We start from the raw sequence: 6,512 nt of genomic DNA on the forward strand, positions 1-6,512 counted from the left end.
TATATATATATATATATGTATATGCGTGTGTGAATTATTGGTTCGTGGTGCTAGTGAATTATAATAATATATCCATACCATGTAAATGTATTTGTTATAAAAATTACAGAATCGTTTCGACGTTTTACAGTGCCGTGGAACGATCGTGTAATATATTATACAAGGTTCATAAGTAAATTATACCACCGGTATCATAGGAACAATACTTTATCTATGTATAACAAAGGGAAAAAAAATGTGGGTGAAAAAAAGAAACGAAAGGGACAAGATGAAATAACGTACAGTTTGCTAAACCAACTTCTATTTATGTACATATTGAAAGAAAGAAAGAAAGAAAGAAAGAACGATGATCCGCGAAAAGAGGAAAAATCCATGTGAAACGCATACATATATAGAAATACACATATTTTTTAGGGTTGTTTACATGATCAGCCTTAAGATTTGATTGAAAGGGAAAAAAAAAGGAAGCAGAGGAAAAGAAAATGCAATGTGTATACAACATATATGGATATATATACATATATCAGGGCAGATTGCTATATACTGTGTTACGATTACCTACAATAACGATTGAATGTGAACAACTATCTTGCCATACCAAATGTTAGAAAGCACATTCATATATATATATATAAATAAATAACAAACTGGAACGTTTGAATAAGAAACGAAACAGAAAGGAAAAAGGCAGGGAAAAGTAGTAGTAAATGTGCTGTGGGAAAAGCCAGGAACGATAATGATGATTGGATAGAGAAGGGGGGCTACTCAGAAGTTTGCGCATAACATTTTTGTAGTAAAATTGCACGAAGCCTACGTACGTACACCTAAGCTAATCAGTCGTAATCATCTTTTTATTATTAGAAGTTTTAATTTTATATATATTAAAAATGGGAGGGAAAAAAAAGAAGATGTAATTCTGAAGTATTTAATAGTCATGGTTAGCAGAGTTATATAAATAATGCCTGTGATAATAGTATCGTCAGGATAAGTTGTGTCCTTACAGAGTCTCTGATGTTGTTGCTAGGTAAATATAAAATTAGAGAGGTACCAAGACGAGATATGCTGTTCGCCCATGAGAAAACGCCTTGTGGGAAAGGTGTGTTTATGTTTGATGCACAATAACACCCGACACAACGCCATCGATGGTCTCTAAAAACAAACAAACAAAATAATGGGTACGTTCAGTACACGACGAGAAGATAGGAGAGATAAGAGAAAGAAAAAAAAGAAACGATATTGAGTAAAGGAAGAAATGGAGGGAAAAAAAACACGTAGAAATAAAAGAGAATATGTTGCAAAAGTTTTGCCAGTCGTATTTAAAGAATAAAAGAAAAACTAAAACTCATAGTGTAACGAATGGATGACCATTAATGAAGAGGGTCTTTTACCTCACAAAATTATTATATTACGCTCACCTTATATATACTTGAATATTTTAGTATAGATTTACTCTATTTACATATTTTTATCTGTGGAAGACTACTTGGCTAATTTAGGCCACTGTTGAAATTCACCCCTTATTTGCCTTGATGTTTAAATTACAATAATAATATAAAAGGATTTAAAAAAAAAAATGATGACGAAAGATATGAAAGAGGAAGATGAAACGAGAATTACTTGTTACGTAAATGGTAATTGTGATAGATTTTTTGATGATTTTTACAATCTCAAAAGTCTTATTATCCTAATATGTATAGAATTATAATAGTCACTCTCTACATAAAAAAAAAACTACATAAACGAAAACTCTGCTTACATCGTTGAAACTAATTATTGAACGACAACAAAATGGAAAAAAAAGGATTATATATATATTATATCACCCATAATTGTAAGCAGTCTACGAGTGATGGAAGATTATAATACTAATCATTCTATTGTATAACGTATTTCGGAATATGTTTTACGCATTACTTTTTTAACTGATACCGATGTTTTTATCGCTGATACACAGTTTCCAAGGCCTTTTTCTAGGTGCCACCTAAACAACTACTTTCAAACACGATTTCAGTTTTTCTGATCGTTCTTTGTGTTCGTTTTACGAATGACGTGCTATATGTGTGCAGCTTTAAAACAAACACAGAAAAAAACAAAGAAAAATACCAAAAAAAAAAGACAACAACAAAGAAACAAGTAAATGTCCATTCTCGCGATTCGAATCCAGGATTCCTCTATGGCTCTGTAACCATCGAACAAATCCAAGATCTTCTGATCTGCAACGCCACAGAGGAGTCTTCCAGGTTCTAAACAATTGTTCTTAATATTAGACGGTGTTATTTCTCTGTATAACCAAGCGTTTAATCTTTGAAAAGTTATTTCCAGGATCTGTAATAGGTTCGCTGACTTCAGGATCACTGGGCATCGGATGTTCATGTAGAGACAGGGCTCCAATTCAAAATATAAGAGGAGTTTTCATCAATTCTAAGTTAGGTACATCCACGAGCAAATTCTGCAATACCACTTGGTAAATTGATTTCAGGTACTGAAATAAATGTTAAATCGGATGTTAGTTTGGCATAAATTTCAGTAATTCCCAATTTCAAGTGGTAGGAGCATGGTAGAAGTTTTCTATGTCACTTGTTCCATTAGTGGAAGCCGAGTTTGCTTGTGGTTGTACCTTTTTCATTGCATCTACACATTGAAATGTAAAATAAATACATGAAATCCACAGCCCAGGATCACTGACTGCCATATTTGATCTATAAGGGGTGACGCTTGGTTCAAGGACATATAACCCTATCTATTTTTGGGAATTCAAAGATAAGATCACAACGCTGTTTGAAAGATCCAAGGACCGCGATAATACGTGAGGTAATCATGTGCATTAACGGTATCCGTTAATTTGCTGCAGCCATCAGGCTACGTCGTTAAGGAGATCAGCGACCTGTCTCTGTCGGCCGTAAAAGACAATGAAGGACAGAAAAATTGTGTCGCGTAGGCGTCTATAGACCAGAATATGCAACGCGGAAAATTTAGTGGGGAAAATGGCAATACAGAGTGATCCACAGAAAGGTTCGGATAATTTAAGGTTATACAGAACTCCATTTATGCAAGAAAAGTCCTATCATCGGTAGATCTTTAAATTAATCTTGGAATAGATAGGTCGATATGAAGTGGAACGTTTATTCTGAATGGTATTTTATCGTATGCTTTCTTCTAAAAGATGTAAATGCAATCTTAACGGACAATATAGTGTTTATGACTCCATCAGAATTAATTTGAAAGTCTAAGTTGATAGGGGTAATTCTTAGCTGGTTTTACCGAGTACTCTATGCCTGTTAATTATCCGACATTTCTTCACAGATCACTCTGTGTACAAATGTATGTTCCTGATTTCGAAAATCGCATCACGTTAGATGATACAATAAAAAATAAGTTAGCTCTTGGGCGGTTTTCTTTCGGATATCAACGGGAGCATCTACGCATTACAATTATATATATATGTATACAGATAATATATATATACATACACATGCATTAAACGATAGGATTTAAAAGAAACGGACGAGAACAAAAATATACATACAAGGGACACTAATACACGAGACGCAACATTAAACTGAATTCTAGCCTACGGTTAATCATAGTCTTCCTAGAATCCTGGATAAAAGAAAAGGAAAGAAGTGTATGTCTTTTGTGATTAATGATTTTATTAGATCACGACCTCCCGCAGGAAGCCGTGTAAATTGCTACAGGGTGATCCATTAAAAAACAAGCCAACTTTTTTTTTCTTATCGCTCGACTTCTCAAGCGTGGACTACTCCGAAATTGGATACTCGATAAAACTAAACTAATCAATTTTTCATTGTCAATTTTTAATATTATATATTCTTATTTAAAAGAAAATCAATTGACAGACTTTCGAGTAAAGCTAGATTGATCTTTATACAAATCTGAGTTTCAATGGACTACTCCACAGAAGAAAAAAAAAAAACAAAGAAATCTCTAATCAACTGAGGGACTCATGTAAGACATAACAAACAGGTCGGTTTCTAATGGACCACCCTGTATATGTGTGTGGTATTACACAACCAGAATAAAGGGGAGAGCGTAATTAAATGAAAGTTTAAATCCCTGACGGTGGTGGTGTTAACGCTACCAAGAATAATTGGAACATGACTTTTATGCGTTGCAAAAATCTAGCAAAATTAACGAAACAAAAAAAAAACAATTAGAAGATAGAACAGTACACATACATATATATATATATATTTTCCTTCAACCGTTACTCGGCCTGTACAGGGTGGCCCAAAAGTCACTTTTAGAAAGAGCCCACCACTGTCAAGAACAAAATGGTGGCCATTTGAAAGACATACTCTACAAAATCAATTAAATATAATTTCCAAGAAGTATATTTATTGTTTATTAAAGTATAAATGTAAATTTTCAATAGAGTTATCCTATTTTTAAATGGTTAGTGACTTTTCGGCCAGCCTGTATTTCTACAGAGTGGCGTAGATAATGGGTAGAGCAAGACAGAAGGATTATATAAAGCCAGGGGTTCGAAGAACCAAATTTTTCTCCTAAGTTTTCACTAGATACATGCTGCTGTGGCGACAAGTGTGTGTGGTTGTCTTTGTTTCTTCTTCATTTCACTCGGGACAATCTCAAACGGCATTTCTCTTTGGTTTCATTTCCGATTTACTCTCGTGTTTTCTTTTCTTTTCTTTTTTTTTTTTTCGTGTTTATTTTTTATTTTGCTTCTCTCTCGTAGGTTGGTCGTCGTTTTTTTGTTAGGTGTATACGTTCGCGCGTTTTATCTCTTCGCCAAGGCATTACCGACTATATGTACATTATTAACGTGTGTGTGTTCATGTGTCGAGCGTCGTTCGGATTACCCGGTGAAACCCGGGTGTGTTTTTACCATTCTTGACGATTGTTTGTTCGACGATAACATTATTTATACATTATTTACGTTTATTCACTTTTACGGTTTATTATTATTATTATTATTATTATTATTTTCTCTCTTTATCGCATGACTTTGACGGTTTTTTTTTTTGACTTCCTTTTTAGTATTTTTCACCCTTCCCCCAGAGCCCCCCAATTTTCGTCTCGCGAGCTTGTCGATTTCGATCACTGTTTTTACGTTCTTACGATTATTATTATTATTTTTTTACATGTTCCAGATCGTTCGACTCTTCTTATTTCGTTCTTGTTTCACGAATACTCAGATCGAAGCGACGACCGAAGGGAAAAAGAATTCGATTTCGTTGCCTCTCGAGAACGCACCCTTCACTCCCATCCACACCCCTCAACCCTTCGATTGAACTTTCGAATTTTATTATTTTTTTTGTTAACTGACTGTAGCTGCGATTTTAAGAATTATTATTAATATATTGTACTATTATATAATTATTACCATTATTATTATTATTATTATTAATATTATTTGGTAGTTTCTTAATGTTAGATTCTCGGTAAGAGAAACCAGCGATTAATTTAAGGATAGTGTCGAGCTAAGACTTTGCATTTGTTTCTTTCTTTTTTTTTTGTTTTCTCTAATCATTATTTTTCTTCGATTTGTTTTTTTTTTTTTTTAAAAGACAACGCGTAAGGGCAGATCTCGAGACAATATAATTCCCGTCGAAGACTGATCGTTTTCGAAAGTCATTCGATGATTGTTGTTTTGGTAGAGTTTGTGTGCCAAACAGGCCGGTTCTTTGTCCCCCTCCCCTCCCCTCCTCCTCTCGACCACACGTTTCATTGGAGCTACGAAGGGTCCATTTTCCTTCATTTCCCCCCCCCCCCTTGTTCCCAATTATCGGCCACGGTCGAGAGAGGACGCGACGCGATTTTTATAGGTTAGTGACCTCGTGACCGTCGAGGAGAGCGTACGTGCGTCGGTCCTCGAGTTCTTTTTTCCTTCGTTCAGTCGACGCGTCGTGGTGTTCAAGATCCTTTTAGTGCCAAAAAAAAAAAAAAAAAAAAAAAAATATATGACCGAAACGGAACGAAGAGGGAGACGAGGCTCGCTCGGCGACACCAATTTTTACCGTTTTATTTCTCGTTGATTATTTATTTGTAGCTAACGATTCCCTCGGTTCAGTTCAGTTGGTTCCGTTCACGACTGGCCGTCGACGGTCCCTATCCCTCGTTATAAGGGACTCGACGAAACTAGGCAGATTAGGACGGAGGGTATGTAAAAGATGGGGAAAAAAATATATATATACTTATATATATATGTATACACACACACATACACTATAAAATGGTAAAAAAAAAAAAAAGATAAAGAATATTAAACGATTATTAAAAAATCCTTGCTTAGTCAGTTAAAGTACAAATGTTTAAATGTATTCTATGATTCTAGGTGATAAGAGAGAGCGAGAGTGGGAGAGATTGAGAGAGAGAGAGAGTGATGTGGGAGACGCATAGAAGCGTATAAAACTTTGTTTCATTCCTTAAGAAGCCTCTGATAGCTTTATTTATATTCGCATTAGTTACTTGACGTTTAATAAATACTTAAAAAAAAAAAAAAAAAAAAAAAAAAAAAAAAAGGAAAAAAAAGG

This window comes from Dufourea novaeangliae, unplaced genomic scaffold (genome assembly GCF_001272555.1).
Source record: "Dufourea novaeangliae isolate 0120121106 unplaced genomic scaffold, ASM127255v1 scaffold96, whole genome shotgun sequence".
In the NCBI taxonomy this organism is placed as follows: Eukaryota; Metazoa; Arthropoda; class Insecta; order Hymenoptera; family Halictidae; genus Dufourea; species Dufourea novaeangliae.